Source organism: Vombatus ursinus, unplaced genomic scaffold, assembly GCF_900497805.2.
Source record: "Vombatus ursinus unplaced genomic scaffold, bare-nosed wombat genome assembly UNPS02014181.1, whole genome shotgun sequence".
Classification (NCBI taxonomy): Eukaryota; Metazoa; Chordata; class Mammalia; order Diprotodontia; family Vombatidae; genus Vombatus; species Vombatus ursinus.
The window spans coordinates 743,371-755,040 of record NW_020953959.1 but is presented as its reverse complement, the minus strand read 5'-3'; positions in this window follow the sequence as shown (position 1 = coordinate 755,040).

The window sequence follows — 11,670 nt, the reverse complement described above, 5'->3', positions numbered from 1 at the left end:
TCTCTTCTCTTCTCTTCTCTTCTCTTCTCTTCTCTTCTCTTCTCTTCCTCTGTTCTCCTCTCCTCTCTCTCTCCTCCTTCCTCCCCCCTTTCTGTCTTTGTCCCTATCTCTGTTTTTCTTTATCGTTGTCTCTGTTCCCCCTCCCCCTTCTATATACATAAGCAGTAAGTAAAATGCAACAGACGGCTTGGATTTATGTTGACCAACGTTTTTATCTCATGTTTTTGGTGCTGGTGCTAGTGCTGGTGGCACAGTGGACAGAGTGCTGGAGTCAGGAAGGCCAGCGTTCAAATCCAGCCTCAGACACTTACGTGTATGACCCTGGGCAAGTCACTTATGCCTCATTTGCCTCAGTTTCCTCATCTGTAAAAGGAGGGGGACAAGGAAATGGCAAAGCACTCCAGCATCTCTGCCATGAAAACTCCAAATGGGGTCCTGAAGATCTGGACATGACTGAAACAACCCAGCATCAGCAGCAAACCAAGCCTCCCGACTGCTAGCTGCCCTTCAGAAGGAGCCTGGGAGCAGAGGAGGCAGGAAGTTACGGTGAGTAATAACACATGCAGACACTGGACTTGTCCCTGGAGAAAGAGGAAGGGACGAGCAGGAGCAGGAATGGTGGCGTAGCTCCACTCCCAGGCCCCTGTCCAGGCTCCTTCGAAGGGCTCGACCGCCCTCTCTGCCTGGCACCGCCTCCCAGCCTCTCAGCCTCCCAGCCTCCTGCCTCTTTCACCTACAAACCTCTCAGCCTCTGCAAGGTCAGGGCAAGGGTGGAACCGGGGCTCTGGCTCAGCCGTTCGGACTCAGCCGGCCGGACCCCTCCTGTTTGAGTCGCTGTCTGAGCCTTGAGTCGCTCCTCCCCTTGGGTGCGATATGGCCAAAGATACATTGCAGTAAAGGTCAGTGACGCAGCCAACATTTAACCCAGGTCCTCCACCGGCAGGGTCGGCACTTTCTGGACCCTTGTAATTTATCGAGTCCAAGCTTCTTATTTTATAGATGAGTTGACTCAGCCCAGAGTTGAATTGATATTCCCAAGGTCAAATAGACACCAAGTCATCTAACTCTATCTATATTATATCCATTATTCTTTCCAATGGATTGTATCACTTTTTTTTTTTTTTGGTTAGGCAATGGGGTTAAGTGACTTGCCCAGGGTCACACAGCTAGTAAGTGTTATGCGTCTATGGCCGAATTTGAACTCAGGTCCTCCTGACTCCAGGGCCGGTGCTCTGTCCACTGCGCCACCTATCTGTCCCTGTATCACCTCACTTAATGCAGGTGCAGGAGTTTCTGGGGATGTGTTCATTTTTTTTCTTTTTTACTATCTTTCCAATACAACCCTTCCAACCACCTTCCTCGCTCAAGCTCTCTGCTACCCCATGACTATTTGTGGTGCAGGAGGAGGGAGGGTGGTCAAAAAGGCAGAGGAGGGCAAAGGAGGAAGGAGTGGTGGGGAGTCCTTCAGTTTGTAGATGGTGCCTCAGCATTTTTCATAGCCCACAATGCTATCTCTGGCCCTAGGCCCAGAATGTGGTGTTTTCCCTGGACCCCAGAAGTCTGACTCACTGGGTCCTCCTAGATGCTTTGGCTCTCACTCAGACCACAGATTCCTCAGGCTGGAAAGGCTTTCCAGAGACTGTCTCATTCAGCCAGCTGCTTCTCAGTATACACCATCCTTTGGAGAAAACATCCCTCTCCGCCCCAAGCGAACGGGCTCCTCCTTCCCTCTCTGCCCAGATCCCAGCTCTGGGCATTTCTCAGTCTCTTTCAGTCTCTTGTTTAAGGGCTCTGAAGCCACCAGCCTCAGGAAGTGCCTCCTTATCTTTGACCTAAATATCAACTGCCCAGCAATTTCAATGCCGTTCTCTAGCTCTCTTGGTGGAACAGGAATATTTGGTTACAACTTGACCGAGAAAAACCCTCCTCATGCCTCCTACAAAATGTACTGCCAGTTCAAATTCCACCCCCATCCCCTTCTCTCTCAGTTTAATCCCTCCCGACAGGGTTGTACTCAGTCACTGACTTCTGAGAGGCTGAACCAGAACCATAACTAGCTGGGGTGTTTTGTTTTTTATTGTGTTTGTTTGTTTTGTTTTTCTTTTTCTTTTTGCCAAGTGGAATGCCAGGGGACCTTGGCACGTTTGGAGGGAGCAAAGGAGCCAGGCTGGCCAAGGAGGTGCCATGGGGGAGAGAGTGCCAGCAGGTAGCTTGTTATTTTAACAAATTAATCTTGATTTCAAGGTGTTAAACTCAGTTGTTTCTCACTGCTGAAGCACCCTGTAAGTGTTGGCACTGTGGGTAAATGCTAGTCACCCCATCCTGGTACCAGATCTGGGCCGAGCCCTAATGCTAGTGACCGTGAGAGACAGAAGAGGAATATATGGTCAGACTTCTCCTTGGGAGTTTGTGGTCTTATTAGGGGAGAAAAAAACATTAATAATAATTACTATAATAATGACCATATTTATATGGTGCTATAATATTTGCAAAGCATTTGGCATGCATGATCTTATTTGGGTCTCACAACAACCTGGCAGGGAAAGTACTACAGGTATTATTGCTCCATTTTGCAACTGAGGAAATTGGGATTGGGAGGGTGAGGCGATTTGCCCCCAGTCACATCGTAAGTGACCGGAGCAGTATTGGAACCCAGTTCTTCCTGAATCGATACTGAATGGGAAAGAGTTAAACGGCGGGCCAAGGCTTTCTTGTCCATCCCCAGCTGTGGTGTGGCTCCAAAACAACCCATTGCCCTCTGTTCCTCCCAAGGAATGAGGAGGAAGAACAGCCAGGCTTAGCTAGGACATCCTTTGAGTTCAGGGTCTAAAGATCCTGCGTTTCCAGCTGGTGGAAATGGCCAGATTTTCTTTGATCTCTCCACTCAGAGATCCGCTTCCTTGCCAGCCCAGGCCCAGCTGTTGTGGGGCTTGGATGGGGAGACAGAAGGCTGGGGTTTGAATTCCTTCTCTGACACTCATTTTCCTCTTCTGCCTGAAACATAGTAGGACACTTTAAAAACACTTGTTGATAGACTGATTGACTCGAAATGAAGGGACTGAACCACTGGGCCACTACTCCAAGGTCTAGGCTTATAAAGGATCCACAATCTCGGAGCAGTCCAGAGTTGTCTATTGGACATCTTACATCCAGATTATCTCTAGGTCTTCCCGGATAGGAGTGAAAAGGTTGCTGCATCCCATGCAAGCCATCGAGGTAACAATACATATCAGGTAAAGGACAGTCTTTATTTCCCATCTCAGAAAATACATAAAAACTCATAGTAGCCCACAAAGGGTTGATGCGATTCTCTCCCCACAACATGCATCTTTCTATTCAGTCTCTCCTTCCCCATGGGGTCTCATAGAGTCCTCTAAAACCAACATTATCCTATCACTAGGCCTCTTCTCAGAAGGAAGGCAAATTTTCCTAAAGTACAGGTCACAAAAACCCCAGTGACTCCCTGTGGACCCATATGAACCCCTCTATTTGGCATTTAAAGCTATTCACAACCTAGCCCCTTCCTACCCTTCCAACCTTATTATGCATCACTAGTTTTCCGAACTTTAGGGTCCAGCCAAACCACCCTTCTTCCTGTTCCTCACAAGTAACACTCTTTCTCTTTCTCTTTTTTTTTTTTTGTCGAGGTAATCAGGGTTAGGTGACTTACCCAGGGTCACACAGCTAGTGAGTATCATGTGTCTGAGGCCTGATTTGAACTCAAGTCCTTCCGACTCCAGGGCCAGTGCTCTATCCACTGCACCACCTAGCTGCCCCTGTAACACTCATCTCTTGAGGCAACTAGGTGGTGCAGTATATAGAGCACTGGGCCTGGAGTCAGGAAGACCTGAGTTCAAATCCAGCCTCAGATACTTCCTATGTGTGTGACCCTGGGCAAGTCATTTAACCTCAGTTTCCTCATCCGTAAAAGGGGGATAATAATAGCCCCTACCTCCTAGGGTTATTGTGAGGATCGAACGAGACAGTATTTGTAAAGTGCTCAGCACAGTGCCTGGCATGTAGTAGGCAGTTCATGAATACTTGTTTCTTCCCTTCTTGTCCCAGTGGGTTGGCCCAAGCTGTCCCCTGCACTTTGAACGCACTTCCTCCTCATACCTACCTCTCGCAATCCGGTGGTTTCCCTCAAGACTCAGTTCAAGTAGCACCTTCCACAGAAAGCCTTGGTCCCTGAGTTCCGACCTAGTGTCTTCTCCTCCAAATTCACCTTTTATCTATTCATCTTTTAGGTATTTTGTGTCTAATTGGTGATGCATGTGTTGCTTCCCCAGTAGAACATAAGCTTCTTGAGGCCAGGGACTACTTCATCTTAGCACTTAGCACAGTGCCTGGCACAGAATAGGTGATATTTTCCAGTCAGTTGATCGTTTGGCCCTCGGACCCGGCTAAGTTTGGAATCATGCAAAGCCATTAGCTCCATGCACTCTTACCCATTGCGAACCAGTCCTCTAGTCTTCCATGGTGATAGGAACCGAGTTCTCAGAGCCTTTAGCTCGGCACTGCCTTCCTGGATGAGTGTGGTGCTGCTAATCCGGAGTCAGTTACCTTTGTTTTTCTGTTGGATGGGGGAGTAAACTGAAAGGATTCTCTCTGCTCGGGCATCGTCCTTTGTTTTCAAAGACCAATGACACCACAGGGGATATCTTTACTTGTGCATGAATTGGATTTAAGTGAGGCAGAAGTGTGCAAAGTCGTCAGCCTCATCCTCTCCTCCTGAGTCATTGAAGTCCAGCGGCAGGACAAAGGTCAGGACAGGTGGATGTGGCCCCAGATAGAGCTCCACCTTGGCATCTTTGATGTCTGGCCACTCTCCACAGCACCTCCTTCAGCCACCTTCATGACTGTTGGGATAAATCGCTCTTACCCAACTATTCTACTGAGCGAAGTCTTCACACGCTTGGGGTAGAGATTCACCTAACTCCCCAATGAGTTCAAAGTCCCTTGGTTACCCTCCACCTGCTTTAGCCTATCTCATAAGACAGTTTTGCCCAGGTGTGCCCCCTATACGTGCTACAGCTTCTTGGAGCCGCAGGTGAGAGTTGGGTGAAAGGTGGCTGCCAAAGACAGATAAGCAGCCCTGAAAAGGATTTGGCAAGCCCTCACACTCCACGTGTTAATCTTCCCTGAACACCCCACACACCCCTTGGGCAGATCGAAGACAGGCACCCTTGTCTGCAAATCGGCCTGGATATGGGACTTCCCAAGAGGCAGCTGTGGCCTGACCTCAAGGCGTGATTAACTCATGAGGGAGCCCATCCTCCCTACAACTGACTCGTCTCCAACTCAACCATGCATCCCCTTATTCCCCAACATTCCCCAGCTCCACTCTGCAGTCTTTGCTCCCAGAATCTCTCAGCGAGCAGACCCTCTGAGCGGTCATGACCTCACTCTAACTGGAGCACCCATAGCAGCAAGTGGGCAGGCGCCGTTGGGAAAATTACAGACCCCTCATGGTTCCCCATCCCCTGTCCCACAGATCACCTAGGACCCCTTCACAGAGCAGGCTCAGTACTCCAGAGCAGGGGCCAGCAAGAGCCCTGCCTCCTCCCTTTCCATTTTGGACGGAGTAGAGTGAGTCACACAGAATGAGTAAGAATGAGTCTCATTGCATTGTTTTTCCCCTAAGACCTACCCTCTTTTGGACTTCCCCATTCTAGTTCAGTGTTTTTGGATACAGGGTCTCCCTATCTTAGCCAGACTGGGACCTGGGTCTATTTGCCCCTCTTTAGGTAGCCTCCTGGCCTCACTTGCTCCGAGGGGCCATAGACTGGGACCAGCCTTAGTGAGGACACGCCCTACCGCACCTCAGAACTCCCAAGCTCAAGGGGTCCACCAGCCTCCCCAGTAACAGGGATCACAGGCAGTACCACCGTATCCATCTTCCCTATTCTGTTCACCCAGTTTCATAACCTCAGGGTCACCATCCTTGACTCCTCACTCCCCTTTACCTCACCCATCCAAGCTGCCAAATTTTGTTGTTTCCACTCCTTCACCTTTCACCTAGTTCCCCTCCTCTCTGTTCGCACACCCTTCCCCCCTGTTCGCACACCCTTCCCCCTAGCCTGGGCCTTCCCACATCATCTCTTTTTTTGGGGGGGGGGAGGGCTAGGCAATGGGGTTAAGTGACTTGCCCAAGGTTACACGGCTAGTAAGTGTTATGTGTCTGAGGCCAGATTTGAACTCAGGTCCTCCTGAATCCAAGGCCGGTGCTCTATCCATTGTGCCACCTAGCTGCCCCCCACATCATCTCTTGCATGGGATACTGTAATAGCCTCCTAACTGGTCTTCCTGCCTCCAGCCTCTCCTCAGTCCAATCTTTCCTCCACACAGCTGCCAAATACTTAGATTTTACTAACTCACAAATCTGCTCAATAAACTGGTGGCTCCTTATTACCCCCAAGATCAAAAATAAAGTCCTCTGTTTGGCACATTGGACCAGTTTCTTTATGATCATTTGACTTGTCTGAATGCTTATGTAGAAATAAATATCTGTTGTGTAACTTTATACCCAGTATGAATGCTATGCTAATGTGTGAAGAATGGCTTTTGCATCCCTAAGATATTGGTGCCTAGCTCATAAACGTTCATTTTTTTCCTTTCTTTTCCTTTAAGCAGTCCTAGACTGCTCATTTATTGGGACTTACATCTGCACAATTTGTCTGGATTCCTTATGGAATGGAGGCCCATTGGATACGCTTTGCCTGCTGGCCTAGAGACACTGAGTGGTCAACCCACTAGGCTTAGCCCCTTTCTGGGAGCCCCACACCTCTTTGAGGGCTTTTATCAGTTTTTATTTTTTAAGTTTATCTGCTTGTCCTAGTGAGGGGGTGAGTTAAAAACTCTATTTGGAATGTTGTTGCATTAGGGAGGATTCACTGAGGGAAATTTTATGAATATACCCTTTGGGATAAGGACCCACAGGAAATTTTCCTGGCTGTCCAAGGGGGATTGTCTATGGTAGAAGGACCACTGGTGAAATTTTGGTGTGCTATTGAAGGGCCACTAGAGGGGCACAGTGGACAGAGCCCTGGGCTTGGAATCAAAAAGACTCATCTTCATGAGTTCAAATCCAGCTTCAGACAACTTACCAGTTGTGTGATACTGGGCAAGTCACTTCCCTCTGTTTGCCTCAGTTTCCTCATCTGTAAAATGAGCTGGAGGAGGAAATGGCAAACCATTCTGGTATCTTTGCTAACAAAACCCCAATGGGGTCTTGGGAAGAGTGAGATAGAACAACAACTACCTTAATTCAGGTGACCACACCTCTACCGAAGCAGTCAAAGGCATCAAACTTGGTATGAAAAGTCCTCACTTTGCAAGGAGTGAGAACCATTTGATAAAATTGAATGATGCTCCAAAGGAAGTAGCATTGGGATTAGTTGGGAAGACGGGTTACATCTAGTGGGGCTTGGATGAATTAGCAGTCCAGTTCACAAACCTGACCTTTAGTAGTGGGCGGCGTAGGGGAGGGAACAGTCCAACCAAGGCCTTGGGAGGGATCTTTGGTTGGAAGTGGGATGGGGGGACGGGTGTCCTCCTGCCCCTTGACCAGAGACAGTGCTATGTGGGCCCTCTTATCCAAAGCCAACTTGTGAGCCAGGCAATGTGGGCTTCAGTTCTTTGCCTTGGTGGGTTTTTTCTTTTATTTCTTGTTCACTCTTCCCAAAGGCATCCTAGCAGTCTCCCCAGAATGTCAGTGACTGATGGCAATGTCTACACCAGTCACTTAGGACAAATTAGATATACTGAGGAAAGGTAGCTTCAGAACTGTATAGGGAAAGCAGAAATGATCACCATACTTAAGGGGAATTCCACAAGGGCCTCAGGAAGGGGAGAAAAGGCTTCCAGCCAAAGGACCTAACCTTGGACCACATATCTCTATAAACCTAAGTCTCCTGTGGATTCTGTATGTGCTTGGAGGAAAGTGTGCCCCAGTTTGATTTAATCATTTATTATCAATTAGCTTTTACAAAGGATGTTTACTTCAGAGATAGTGCAAGAACAGAAGCCCTCCACTTTGGGACCACACCCTCTCCTAGACCACTTTGGTCATTTGGGAAAGTGGGCTCAGATTTAACACCGTTTCTGTATGGCATTGGTCCCACCAAATACGAAGCCAAATGCGCCATTATATCCAACGGGCCTTATCTAGCCACTGCTGAGCTGACTCCCAAAGGGGCCTCTGTGCTGTGCTCCCCCGAGCACTGAGATGGCCTGACTGGGAAGCCCAGCGTGGCCTCAGCTCCCAGACTCCTGGATCATGGGTTGCTAAAGGGTGACCTTTAGAAGGCTGTAGCCTCCAGGTTACAGGAAGAGGGAGAGACTCAGACCTGAAAACACAACAAAGCTGGATTTTCAAAAAGAACAACAACCCCCACAACCCTGTACTCAAATGGCATCCAACCTTTGCTTGGAGACCCTCAAGGAGGGACATCCCAGTACTTCCTCAGGGGGTACACTCCACTTGGGAACAGCTCCCACAATGGGCCTCCTGTAATCCAGCCTCACTTTGTCTTTTTGTAATTCCCACTCACTGCTCCTAGTTCTGCTATCTACAACCTTAAGCAAATCTGTTAACCTCTTTGGGCCTCAGTTTCTCCCTCTCTTAAATGAGAGTGTTGAATTAAATAGCATCTAATGTCCTTTCCAGTTCTAAATCTGTGATCTCAAGCCTTGAGGCAGCTACATGGTGTAGTGGATAGAGCACTGGGCCTGCAAACTCAGGAAACCTGAGGTTAAATTCGGCCTCAGATGCTGCTTATTTGCTGTGTGACCCTGGGAAAGTCACTTAACCACTGTCTGCCTCAGTTTCCTCAACTGTAAAGCGGGGGTGATAATAGCACCTACCTTTTAGAGGGGCAGCCAGGCGGCACAATGGATAGAGTGCCACGCCTGGAGTCAGGGAGACCTGAGTTAAAATCTGGCCTCAGATACTTCCCAGCTGTGTGACCCTGGGCAAGTCACTTAACCCTGTTTGCCTCAGTTTCCTTATCTATAAAATGAGTCGAAAGTGGCAAACCACTCCAGTATCTTTGCCCCATATGGGGTCACAGAGAGTCAGACCGGACTGAAATGACTAAACAATCACAATAACCACCTTCCAGAGTTCTCATGAAGATCAAATCAAGTAATATTTGTAAAAGCACTTAACATAGCACTTAGTGCAGAGCATCTGTTAATAAATGTTTATTCCTTTCCCTAAGATTTAATTCTTTTACCTGAAAGCCTTTTTAAATACCTAAAGACAGCTACCCACTCTATTTCTGTCTTCTTGAGATTACACACCTAGCTCCTTCAAACTGTGCCTTATAGGGCACTGTGAAAGTCAGTCTAGAAATATTTATTGAGTGCCTACTACGTGCGAAAGGATACACTGAAAGGCATGAGACAGTCCCCTCTCAAGGAACTCATCATCTAATGAGGAGGACATGACCCGGCTTATGGGCACCATGAAGTCCTGCAGCTGGGGTGGGAAATGATCAGAGGAGGTGTGCATTAGGGAGGCGAATTCATCTCGCAGAATGATGAGTTTCTGGTGATGGTGAAATCCAGGTGGTCAGCCAGGTGGGAATATGAAACCAGATCTACGTCTCAAGGCTGTAGACGACAGAAGGTGAGGTAGAGGTTGATTTTTTTTTCCTTTTTCCCAGCAGAGATTCTAGCTACCACTTTGGGGAAGGTTAATTATATTTTAGGGGGAAAGAAAGCTGCTGTGAGTGTAATTTGAGATACTGGGCCTTATTGTCTGAGCTCAGCTGAATTACCAGATGCTGTGTGAATGTATTTCTAAAACTCTCCCAACCCTGCACCAGGCTGTGTACTAAGGACGTTATTTATTGTTCTAGGTCAAGAGTTACTGGTACTTTGAATAGCCCAGACCCAGAGTGGATGCTCCATGGGGAATCTGAGTCCATGAAACAGACACAGGCTGGCTGTCTCCAGCCCCTCCTTCTTGTTTTCCGTGGGGCAAAGAGAATGGAGCCCATCCTCCCATCCTGCCTTCCCTTCCCCACCCTCCCCTGCCGCAGCACCTGGATTTTGAATGTGAAACAAATAGGTTACTGGGTCCTCGGGTCCTGGAGTTTGGGGGGTGGGGAGGGATGGATTTGCATCCTAAATAGAGACAATAATCTAACCACTGTCCTGATATAGGCAAATCTTGGGCCTAAGCAAGGGAAGGAGAAGGGAGCGTGTTCAAAGGAATAATGAAGTGCCTTGGGGGAAGCAGGCCTCTTGTCTCCATCACTCCCAGTGTTAGCTGATACAGGGCAAAGAGGACTATGGTGGGGGTCGGGAAATCCAGGTGCGGGTCCTGTTTCTGCTACATACTCCCTCCAGTGATTCCAAGGAGTGGGAGTGGATGGTCTGTAAGGTCCTTTCCAACTTCTGAATGTAACGGTATCAATCAATCAGTAAGCATCTATTAAGTGCTTACTACATACAGACCCTGAAAACCTTTTAAATACTTGAAGACAGCTACCCACCCTATTTCAGTCTTCTTCTTGAGACTAGACTTCCCTGGTTCCTTCAAACCATGCCTCACCTGGCACTGTCAAAGTCAGTCTAGAAACATTTATTAAGACAAGGGAAACAGTCCTTGCCCTCATCTGCTCCATAGACATCTTGTGTGTACCCAGACAGCTGCACATTGATGCTCCCACTGGAATGTGCACTTTTTTGAAAGCAGAGATTGTGAGGTTTGGGGTTTTTTTTCAGGGGGGTAAGGTGGAATTGTACACGATGGTGCTCTGAAAAATATACTTTTATTTGGGATGGGGGCACAGTGGATAGAGGAAGACCAGGGCTCAAGGTGATGGGGATTTCTTTGTATCCACACTGATTAGGGCAGTGACTGGCACTTAGTAAGGACTTAATAAATGCTTGTTAATTCACTGATTAATTAAAATAGAGCAGGGGTGGGGAACCTGCCACCTCGAGGCCACATGCGGCCCTCTAGGTCCTCAAATGTGGCCCTTTGACCGAACCCAAACTTCACAGAACAAATTTGGATTCAGTCAAAGGGCCGCACTTGAGGACCTAGTCCTAGAGGGTCACATGTGGCCTCGAGGCTGCAGGTTCCTCACCCCAGGAATAGAGGCTCTTAGCCCTTGTGTGTGTTATGGAGGCAGGAGCGACACCTTCTAGACCCAGTCATCTGGCTTTGGGCCTGGCCCTTGCAGCTGTCATCCCAGGAAGCAGCTCCTGTGGAGAAGGAGCCAACTGTCCCCCCAACCCCAACTGCCCACGCCCTGCCACACATAGCAGAGGAGAGCCAGCCTCGCTGAAACTCGGAAAATATTTTCCAGAGTGACGTTATCTACAGTCTCTCATTTGTGAGATGATGTGAATCCACCTAAATATGGAGGGTGAATCCAGGGAGCCTGATCAATTTAATGAGGTTGAAGGGGTGAGGCCATTGTTGGGACTTTGGATGTGTCTCCCTGCGGAGGGTGCAGACGCCCCCACTGGCACCCTGTCGAAGGGATTGTAGGCATCCTTTGGGGCTGAGGGGTTGCTGACCTCATTGAGAATGGGAGAGAGTGGTTCTGAACTACTCCGTTTGTATTAAGCCTAGGAAAGGTCATCAATAGATGTGATGTTGGTAGGTACAGAGAGCACAAAGCACAGTCACTTGATAAGCATTTATGTAGC